This window comes from Martes martes (assembly GCF_963455335.1).
Source record: "Martes martes genome assembly, chromosome: 3".
NCBI lineage: Eukaryota > Metazoa > Chordata > Mammalia > Carnivora > Mustelidae > Martes > Martes martes.
The window spans coordinates 59,429,897-59,441,069 of NC_137890.1; the positions used below are offsets into that span (position 1 = coordinate 59,429,897).

General features: G+C 43.6%; 1 protein-coding gene across 1 annotated transcript in view; it reads right to left on the reverse strand.

Annotated features, from left to right (window-relative positions):
• Positions 1–7,179, reverse strand: part of RCBTB1 (RCC1 and BTB domain containing protein 1) — a 51,637-nt gene extending 44,458 nt beyond the window's left edge. The window contains exon 1 of the mRNA XM_080798001.1: positions 7,070–7,179. The gene's annotated coding sequence lies outside the window, so the exon portion shown is untranslated. The remainder of the gene's footprint in view (positions 1–7,069) is intronic.
• Positions 7,180–11,173: the final 3,994 nt, after the last annotated feature.

Sequence of the window (11,173 nt, forward strand, 5' to 3'; positions counted from 1 at the left end):
CAGAGACTACACCTCTGACTTAGACACCAAATGTATTTCCAAGGTCCAGACATGTCTCTAAGACAGACTCAGCCTCAAAACTTTATAAAGAAAAATACACTTATTTTTTTAAAAAGATTTAATTCATTTATTTGAGAGAGAGAGTGAGCAGGAGCATGCACACACAAGCCAGGGGAAGGGGCAGAGGGAGAAGGAGGAGCGGACTCCCCACTGGGCATGGAGCCCGATGCGGGGCTGGATGCCAGGACCCTGAGCCACCCAGGCGCCCCCAAATAAAAATACACTTTAAAACTACTGCACCAGGGGCGCCTGGGTGGCTCAGTGGGTTAAAGCCTCTGCCTTCTGCTCAGGTCATGATCCCGGGGTCCTGGGATCGAGCCCCGCATCGGGCTCTCTGCTCAACAGGGAGCCTGCTTCCCTTCCTCTGTCTCTGCCTACTTGTGATCTCTCTCTGTCAAATTGATGAACAAAATCTTTAAAAAAAAAAAAAAAACAAAACAAAAAAAAAAAACTACTGCACCAGTTCTATGGTATAAGTACTGCAAAGAAGCAAAGTTGCAGAGATATACTGAGATACTGATACTTTACTGCCCGGGCTGCTGCAATAGCTGTCATCTACTTCTCTTTTCTGCAAGCTTACCTTACTAGAAGAATGAAGGGGAACGTCCTGAATATTTGACAAATTCCACAAAGACAAAGGCTCCAGAATGCCACATTCTCCAAAAGAGTTTATGTCATCCTTCACAAAGATGCAGATGAACAGGTGACAAGGCAATCCTCGTACCTTCATTTAAAAACAGACTGATGTTTTAGAATTTCCGAGCACTCTGCCTCATCACTTTTGTTCAAATGTATTACTCACTGGAGAGGACATCTGTCCCTTCCCAACTGCCAGTAAGTTACTTTACTTGAAACACAATTTGCAATTATGACCTCTAGAAGCAATTCTTTATCCCCATCATCCAGGGGCTACTCTCATTCCATTGCACAGAAGCTTTAGGCAATTCTAGGACATAGGGAATCTGACAGCTCATTTTAAGTGAAGAAATAATTCAACGGAGGCCAAGTGCTCAGGTTAGAAAAGCAAACAACCCAAGTGGCAACAGAATTAGCAGAAATAAAATTTTTTTTAAAGATATCCAGGGTTGTAAAGCTGACTGTAATCTTACAGAAGCATTGCTTTCATGAAACACTTCTATTTTTAAAAGGAAATCAGAAAAGAAAATTTCATGACTTGAAATGACTTCTATAGTTTTGTTCTTCATCACACCAAACAGACAAAGCTGTGTAAAACAGATCAAGTAAAAATAGATGGGTCAAAAGTCTGAAGAAATGGACAGAACATAGTAATACCTGATTTTATTTTTCTATTGTGTTCAAGGCTGGAATAGAGGGATCCAAGCTCAAATCCATTTATGGTATCATGAACCTTTCCTATGTGAAAAGCTCTAATGTGATTTCATCTACTAGTCTCTGCCATTTTAGAAGTATCAACCAGGGCACCTGGGTAGCTCAGTAGTTAAGTGTCTGCCTTTGGCTCAGGTCATGATCTCAGAGTCCAGGGACTGAGCCCCACATCAGAGGAGAGCGTGCTTCTCCCTCTGCCCCTCACCCTGCTCATGCTCTCTTTCTCTCACTTCCTCTCTCAAAACAAAACAAAACAAAAACTTTAAAAAATAAAAATAATCAACCAAACCCTGAGATGGCCTAAAGCCAAATTAAAATTCCAGCAGTAGACAGGCAGACCCATACTGTATTCAGCCAATAAATGTTTACTGGATGTCCACTAGGTAAAAAGGACACAAAACCAACACTGCAACCCCCTCCTGGACCCCTAGCAGAACTTACATGGAGTCAGGGGGTCTAGGCACATAAACAGATGTTCACCAGAGGGGCCACTGCTCTGATGGGGAGGTGTGAATGCCATGGGAACACCAGAATCGGGAAGTGTCAACTATCTTCGAAAAGCCAGGCAGGGAACAGTGAATATGTATACGTCAGGTGGAAGAACTTAAAGAAACTTAGCATGGCACTAGCCAAAAAGCTTAGCCTTTATCCTAAGAGCGACATTCAATCACTGAAAGACCTTAAGAAGGGAAGTGATCAGATGTAGGTCTGTTCAAGATTACTCTGGCTGAACGTAGAGAGCAGATGGGGATGAAGGAAAAGAACTCAGGGGGAGCCTAAGGTGACTGCAGTAAGGCAGGAAAGAAAACGGCCTGCACCAAGGAAATGGAAATAGAGCAACCTGGACAGGAGACACACTCAAGAGGATTCTGTAACGGACTGACTGGGAGGAAAGGAGCTGAATAAGGGAAAGCGAGAACCAAGGGTTATACCCAGCTGCTCAGGGGAAGTAACTGAGTACAGTAGTGCCACTCACTAGGACAGAGAATACAGCCAATATCAGAGGGGAGATGAGGAATTCTCCCCTGTTAAGTTTAGCTACCTATGGGAAATCAGAGTGGATATGTCCAATAAGTAGATTTACAAATCTGAAGATCAAGAAAGATCTGGATTGGAGATCTGGAAATTCGGCATGAGATCACCCAGGGAAAAGCGTATGGAGTAAGGAGAGAGCAGGATCTTGGAAAGAACTCTAAGAAAGCCCAACAGCCCAGAGACAGGGAATACCCCTGCAGAAGAGACTGTGAAGGAATAGGCAGACTAGGAAGAAAACCAGCAGAAAACAGTGTCATGGAAGCCTAAGGACATGAGTATCACACAAAGCTCTAAAGCTGCTGAGACCAAACAAGGTAAGGACAAAGAAAGGTCCACTGGCTTAACAAGAATCATTCGCAGCTTCCACAAGAAGAGTTTCGGTGAAGCTGTGGGTGGACACGGCCAAACTGTATCAGGTTGAGAAGCATGCGAAAGGCAAAGAGAGGAAATAATGATATAAAGAAACTGTTCACTAAGTTTGACTGTGAGGGAAAAGAGAAATAGGCAGTAAATGTAAAATGGGCTGGGGCTGAAGGACATATTTTGGATGATCTCTGTTTTAAACATATTAGAGATCTAAAAATATTCATTTTAACAATTTTATTTTCAAGTAATTTCTACACTCAATGTGGGGCTTGAACTCACAACCCTGAAATCAAGAGCCACATGCCCTTCAGACTGAGCCAACCAGGTGCCCCCAGAGACTGAAAAATGTTTAAATGTTAATGGGAAGAAGCCAGTAGAGAGAAAGATAAGGACACGACATAACCACTAAATAAGGTTTCTGAGAAAGTATCAAGAAGTGGAATCTGAAGCACAGGTACAAGACAAGCTGTAGAAGGGGGGAGAGTCTTCTGTGAAAACACAAGAAAAGGATAGATATGGATAGAAGTGAGTTTCAAGGTCGGGGCACCAGAAGTTGGAAGCTATTTTTTTCTCTTCTTCTGTTCTCTTTCTCTACCACTCCCTCTACATTTTTCACTTCCACCAGCAGTTTATGAGGGTTCCAACTTCCCCACATCCTCGCCAACACTTATGTCTTTTTTATTATAACCATCTTAGTGGGTGGGAAGAAGAATCTCACTGTGGGTTTGATGTGCATTTGAGGCCATTCTCTTCTGAGGTCAACTTTTTCTCCCTGTGAGGAAAGACGACTGACTAGAGGAACCTACAGCGGTGCTAAGACAGAGCCCAGTGGAAGTTGGAAACCTTAAGTCTGTAGAAGTACCCATCTGATCTCCTATGAGTTCTTCTTCTCCAGTGAAGTGTCTGTTTTTCTTAAACTGACCTAAGCAGACTTGGAATGGGAAGTTGCTCATTTAAACATAATGAGACAAGTGCTCCTGAACAATAAGATTATGTGCTTGTTGAAAGTCCCGTAATAGACACATTTGAAATGACAGTCTGCGTAAGATTCACTCTTCTTGACCCTTGAGAACAAAGCACCTCACAAACATCTGTTCACTGCAGCAGATCTTACATTTGTACCGTATTTACAACTACAATCATGGTACTAAATTCATCAAATGGCATACTGCAAGAAAACACCACATATCCATCAGCTCAATAATGGGTAATTCCGTTAAAACATGTTAACTGATTTTTGATGTACCAGTACAATATACTGTCACACCACTCAGTTAAACTAATTCAGTAAGTATATCCTTATGGAATAAGGATATAAAGACTGAATAATTTAGAGACTTATTACTAAGGCACACTACTGCATATGCTGACCTCAATTTTGTGCTCACGGATCATATCTTGGGACTGACTTATATGTGAACCAGATTTACACCAAAGATTTTATGACACAAGGTGCTATGCTGTTGTCTCAATCATGTTTTGCTGACTAACATACAATTCAAAACTCAGTGGCTTAAAAGGAGAGCTGTTTGTCATTTCTTTGAATTCTGTGCTTTGAGTAACTCAGTTGAGGTTACTCATGAGGCAGTATTCATGAGGGAGGCAAAAGGAGCTTAAGTAAGGCTGAAACAGGCCTCACTCACATAGCTGGGCCACTGCAGGTGGTCTCTCCTTCTCCTAGATTTACATGGAGCAGCCAGACACTCCATCTCTTTGATGGAAGGTACAGCAGTCAAGCATAGGGGGAGGAACTGTTGGCAGTGATCTTGGAAACACTTCACCACAGCTGTCAACAATGTTACTAGATGTTTCCACTATACTGTTTGCGTTCATGACTGAAGCACTAGAACTGGATAGACTTGGTTCATCTCCAAAACTAAAACTTCTTAAGCATTGAAAAGGACATCTCAGCAAACATACTCTTGCCCCTGTGGAATGCTAACCTCAGGAAAGCCATGTAATCTTCTTTTCTGGGGTTGTGGGAAGTATAGATACCATCTTTTGGGAATGGCCTGAGTATAGTCTTTCCCAAGTGAAATTCGTTATCTCCTCAAGTCCTTTCACACTTTACGATTTGTTAGGTATGCATGAGTATGATCTCATTTGTTAAAATCTAACACTTAAAAAAAAAAAAATAGAGATATCCCCAGCTATTTCAACTCTGGATTTTCAAACTCCATCTAAACTCAAAATTATCTAAAAAGATCTGGCTAAGTTCTTCAATACTCAAACTTTTGCTATTGGCTCTCCTAGACTCAGGTATAAGCTAGATTTGGGTATCACAGTATCTCTTTTGACCTGAAATCTCACTATCTGAACACAACAACCCAGCAAATTTGTATAGTAGAAAGGATGTATGTCCCAAAATATTAAATGCTGTTATCTTCAGATGACATAATTATAGGTGATGTACATTCTTTCTTATGCTTCTGTAGTTTCTAAATTTTCTTTCATTGTTTCCTGGCAAGATTAGGGGAAAAAAGTCTATATTGTGGACTTATTGTACTGGGATATTTTAAAACATTAAGTCCATGCTGTGGGTCAAACACATAACTGACTTAGATAATCACTTGATTAATCACTTGATTAACTGACCTCCTCTATGAAATCTATTCTGGTTAAACTCAAACAACATTCATCATATGCCTCCTGTGCATTCCTCAACATGTACACAATATGTAACATTTTTAGGGTGTTTTTTTTTTTTTAACCACAGAATATCTTTAAAAATGTGTCCTAATGCCCTGGCTGGACTCTAGAATCCTTGAGCGTCCACACCTTGTCTATGATGCATGAATTACTGTTTAATGTAGTACACAGAGAAAAAAATAGAATAATAATAATGGTCTTTGAATTCCTTTCAGTTTCGTCTTCCCCACACTGACTTTCAGATAAAGGAAGACACTGTCTCAGACTTCCCAGCTGGAACCGATTAATAAAATGAAGCCAAAGGTCTTGCTAGAACATATAGGCACACTTTATTTTTAAAAATTTAAAATAATATTTTTAAGCTGCAAACTTGATAGCTTTTTAAGGCTAGTTGCCTTCTGAAGTTCCCAGAATTTGATCATTTCGATCACACCCATAAAAAAATCACTGTAGAAGAAATCTCTTTAATGATTAATATCCTTCCTCTTCTTCAAGAGGGAAGAGGAAACAGGACCTGTCCAGAAGTACTTAATAAATAGACTGGTATTCCCACAACGGATTAAAAGATATCCATCTCACAGTTTAACTGCTATATTAACGGAATGGAAATGCAATTGCCTACTCAACCCTGAAAGCACTTTAAAGAGGTGAAATTCACCTTGTGCTCACTTCAAATGGATACTTTGTAAAGTTTAAAGCACATTATAAACTGCCCTCAGGGTTGGCTCATTTTTCCACTCCCTTCAGCATGATACACTCAGTATTTTGATGTTACTATACCACAATGCATAACAGTCTGAAAATCTATCTTTCTGTCTCCAAGAACTATATTCCCCCCAACACAGGCCAAAGTCAAATAAGAGTTTGAATCTGGTTTTTAAGCAATATTATAATATTGCTTTATAAAACTGCAATTCCCAGCTGCAAAGATGACATCGGAATGCCTCGCATGCAAACAAATATAGACAAAAAGCCACTTACGAGAGAGGAGAGCATGCCTCGATGGTCATTGCCTATAAAATAGAGTAGGTAGCATACCCGAGGCAGGACAAGAGAAATATTTCCCTCATTTCGCCGCAGGTCCCTAAGTGCATGCCCCTTTGCGGAAACCGTGTTGTGGGAGAAAGGGAAACGGTGGAGAACACGGTTTGTGACACCACTACCCTCCGGAGGTGAAGGAGGAGATGGGAACGATCTTGGGAAGGGCCGAGCGAGGATGGGGAAGAGAGTCGGAGGGGAGGTCTTTTCTCAGCAAAACAGCGCCGAGAGCGGTAAGAGGCTTCAGCTGGGAGCAAAGCCGCGTCCAAACAGCTCAAAAAAGGGAGCCGGGAAAACTTTCGCCAGCCTCCCCCAACCCTTTCTCTCCTCCTCGGAAGAAACGCCAGCAGAGATGCCAACGGTGCCTTGCCTGGCGGCGCAGACATCGGCCAGGACACAGCGCCCCGCGGACCCGCCGGCGGCGGGCCGGGGGCCCGGGGGGCCGAGGCCCGCAGCCGGAGGGAGGGAGCGGGCAGAGCGGGACGCGCCAGCCCGGCCCGCGGGGAAGGGAAGCAAGCAGAGGGCAGGGGCGGAAGCGGCCCCCGCGAGCTCGGGCCCGCGCCCCACCGGCTACCTGCGACGCCAAGCCGCTGTCTCACGCCGTCCCGCCGGGCCCAGCCGCGGGAACCTCCGAAGCTCCGCGGGCCGGAGAGTCCCCTGCTAGCAGCGGCCGGGACGCCGGGCGAAGGGGAGGAGCCGGGGGCGGGCGCCAGGGGCCGGGCCGCCGGGTCACGTGGCCGGGCCGCCTCACGTGACGTCGACGCCGCGCGCCGGGCGGCCGCGGGCTTAGCCCTCTGACAGGCGGGGGCCGCGAGCAGGTGTTTCAGGGCTCTAGGGCGGGGGTCTCTGGGGAGAGTCGCGGTGGAGCTCGGTGACCGCCGAGGCTCGCAGGCTCTTGTCTCCGGGAGCCATGGACGCTCGAGGGGCTGGTTCCTGCCGCCCTCCCCGGTGGCTGGTTGAGCCGTGGGTTCGGTCGGCTAGCCTCCCCGAGGGACCCAGGACGGAAAAGCGACTGGAAACTCCTCTCCCCGCCCCGTGGCGCGCCCTGCTCCCTCTGGGCTCCCCAGGTGGTGCTGCTGGGGACAAAGGGTCTCGGAGGAGAGGCTCGTTTAACTCCAGAGATGTCTCCCCCCGCCCTTCCCTACCCGTCCGAGAGCAGCTGCGCTAGGCCAGAGGGTAGGGAAGGTGGCAAGTGCCCCGGGATCAGGAGGACGGAGGGAGGGAGGCTTAGGGCCCAGGTGAGGAAAGGAAGGCAGACCTACCGCGGAAGCATGCCCCCAGGATGGTAAGGGACCTAAGACAGCAAATGGCCCAACCCTCTTCTCACTATAAATGAGTAAACTGAGGCCGGGGTTGCTCGATGCTGCTCCAGCGTGTCATCTGTTGAGACCGCAGTCATCTTTATAAAGTACTGTATGTACAGCCTTTTGAAAACCAGTTCGCTCCATAGGCCACAGGATAAAGTCCAAACTTAACTTTCTAAGCAATCTTGTTCAAACTTACCTTTCCTACTTGAACTCCCATGAATGAACAGAAAAACATGTCTAAGTATTACCAAACAACTCAGTTAATCCCATAGAAGAAGGCTGCTTTTTCGCATCTTCCGGCACTTCCTCAGCAGTGCTCTAGGCTCTGGCTCCAGAGAATTCCCGATTTCCTTGACTACTCAACTTATATTGGATTACTGTTTCCCTAAATTGCTTTACTCACCTTTGCAGTCATTCATTCCTCCACCACTCTCTGAAATCACTACCCCTTCCCGCTTAAATAAAATCAGAGTCAGACAGTACTTAAAGCATTATAACAGATTTTATTCAGAAACTATTACAATAGTGCGATCAAGCCCAGTTGTATACTGAAGTCTCTTTTCTCCTATTGCCAATAGTTCCTGAATAAAATCTGTTTTACTGCTTTAACTATTGTGGGGTTCCTGTTATCTTTAACAACAGCCCTAGGTACTCATGAGTCTCCTACTCATCTTTCAAAATCCAGATCAAATACCACCTACTCTTGTCTTCCTTCTCTGCATCCTCCTCCCTGTTTCAACAGCTTCAGCAACTGAAATTCATTCAGACAGTGTCTGCAGTAACTTCTTCCTGATTTCCTGGCAACTATGTATTCTGATACATAAGTCTCATACTGCCTAGAAATGCACTGCACCTTTCATATAAGAGGTGAATTTTCTATTGCTATCTTCTTCCTTAGATTATGAAGTCTTTGAAACAGGACTTCTGGGCTTAATACAGTGCCCTCAAAATCCCCTGAGTGAAGGCCGATATGGTAGACCCTCCATAGCCACTGAATAAAGCGGCACCACCAAGGTTGTAACAGTGGATTTACTAAAAATTCTTTGAGCTTACTTTGTTTAAAAAAAAAAAAAAACCCACACACAAAAACTGAAGTCAGTTTCTTTACGCTACTGATCAAAATAGCTTCCGTAAAACATACTTGTTTGAGAAAAATATTGAGGTTTGGGGTTTGAGTCATCAAATATTTCCTGAGCACTCACTGCTTATCATGTGCTAGATGCTATACTTAGAACATCTTTAAGGATACAAGGTTGGATAAGATATGGTTGCTGATCTCAAGGAATATGGAGTTTGTTTCATTATTCCAGAATAGCGTGAAAAGTATGCCAGGTGAACGCGAAGGAAGGACCACTGTTAGAAGGCCAGGAAAAAACTTCCTGGGAAAATGAATTTGGAGGACATGTAGTAGTTAGATGGAAGGGAGAGAAAGGCCTTCCAGAAGAGAGTACAGTGTGTTCAAAGGTAGGAAGGCATGAAAGAGTATTATTTATTTAGGAAAAGTGAGTAACCCTATATAGCTGGAATTGGCGACCTCATTTACCTCTGGGACAAAGGAAACCTATTTGGTTAACATTGCTGTACTTGAAAGACTGATCTATTTATTAATATTAGTGTTATTTATTGCATTAAATTTCCCTCAGACAAATCATAGATTTTCAACCTAAGATTGGCCTGTGGACTAGTGCTAGGTGATTTTTTAACTTTTTTCTTCCAACTTCAAAAGCTCTTGTGTAATTCTTATCTAAAAGTAGCAAAATTACTTGTTCCAAACAAGATTATTTTAAAGCACTTTAAACTACTGGGCAAAATAACTCAATTTACAGGTAGTACTTTAAGGAAGAAACTGGAGTCTACCCAGTTTCTACCCAGCAGGGAGGGAGACCCCTCTTAGTGTTCATGCTAAGACAGGACTATGCTTGCAAAAAGTATCTGTCAAGAGCCTAATGAGGGGTGCCTGGGTGGCTTAAGCATCTGCCTTCGGCTCAGGTCATGATCCCAGTGTCCTGGGATTGAGCCCCACATCAGGCTCCCTGCTCAGCGGAGACACTGCTTCTTCCTCTGCCTGCAGCTGCCCCTGCTTGTACTCTCTGTCTGTCAAAAAACAAAATAAAAAAAAAGTAATCTCTCAGTAAATGGAAAATTAGAACATCATCTTTTGTTTGCTCCCTTTTCCTCCCGTGTGCTCTTCTATGAGTCTCAATTCGGCCAGGTGTGGACCAGCCAATTCAGTGCCACTTCATTCAGCTGGACTAGCTAACACTTGATGGCACACCTCTTACACAATTTTCTTTCTCAAGAAAATCTTCTGAAGGTCCCTTAGGCAGACACTTGTTTTTCATAGGCCACTGGAAAGTTCTTAATGTTGGGCACGCAAAACTAAAAGAGATTTCAGTTACTTCTTCAAAGATTTAAATATTAGTTCTTCTGAGATAATAAAAACAGCTGGGAGCACCCAGATTGTCTCCACCTTTTCTTTTCTTGTTGTTGGTCAAGATTGAGAGAAACAAGCCAGAGAATGAGGCACCTGGGTGACTCAGTCGGTTGAGCATCTGACTCTTGGCTCAGGTCATGATCTTAGGATTGAGGAATTGAGTTCTGCATCAGGCTCCATGCTCAGTGGGGAGTCTGCCTGAGATGCTCTCTGTCCTTCTCCCTGCTCATGTGCACTCACTCTCTCTCTTGCTCAATAAATAAACAAAATCTTAAAAAAGAGAAGAAGCAAGAAAACCATCAACTCTTGTAACAGCTGAATAGGGAACATTTATGTCACTATATAAGATTGCTTCCCTGTTTATGTAATACACAGTTGTAATACACAGACATCTGTCCTAACAGCTGCAAAAACAATATAATTATCTTTTGAGAATCGAGGATGGCATAAGCCTTAGGATTTTAAGTGATTTTATAGATTCTATAAAAATATAGAATCTACCTAAAAAGAGATTCCACCTTGATTTTCTTTCTTTTTTTTTTTTAAGATTTATTTATTTGAGAGAGAGGGAGGAGTAAGGAAGGTGTAAGGGTGGTGGGGAGGGAGGGGCAGACAGAGAGGGAGAGAGAAAGAATCCCAAGCAGACTCCCTGCTGAGCAGGGAGCGGAGGAAGTTTTCCTTCATCTCACAACCTGGAGATCATGACCTGGGCTGAAATCAAGAGCTGGACACTCAACCAAACACCAATTGATTTTCCATTAGCTTAACTGAACAGGTAAACATGATCAGTCACAATTAGTTTTACAACCTCAATTATTATCAACCAAACTACTTTGGGGATAATTTCTGCTCTAATGGTTGGGATAAATAAACATAAAACAGGGAAAGGAGAAGATTGAGCAAAATGGTAATGGAGAATTGGAAAAGAATGTTTATG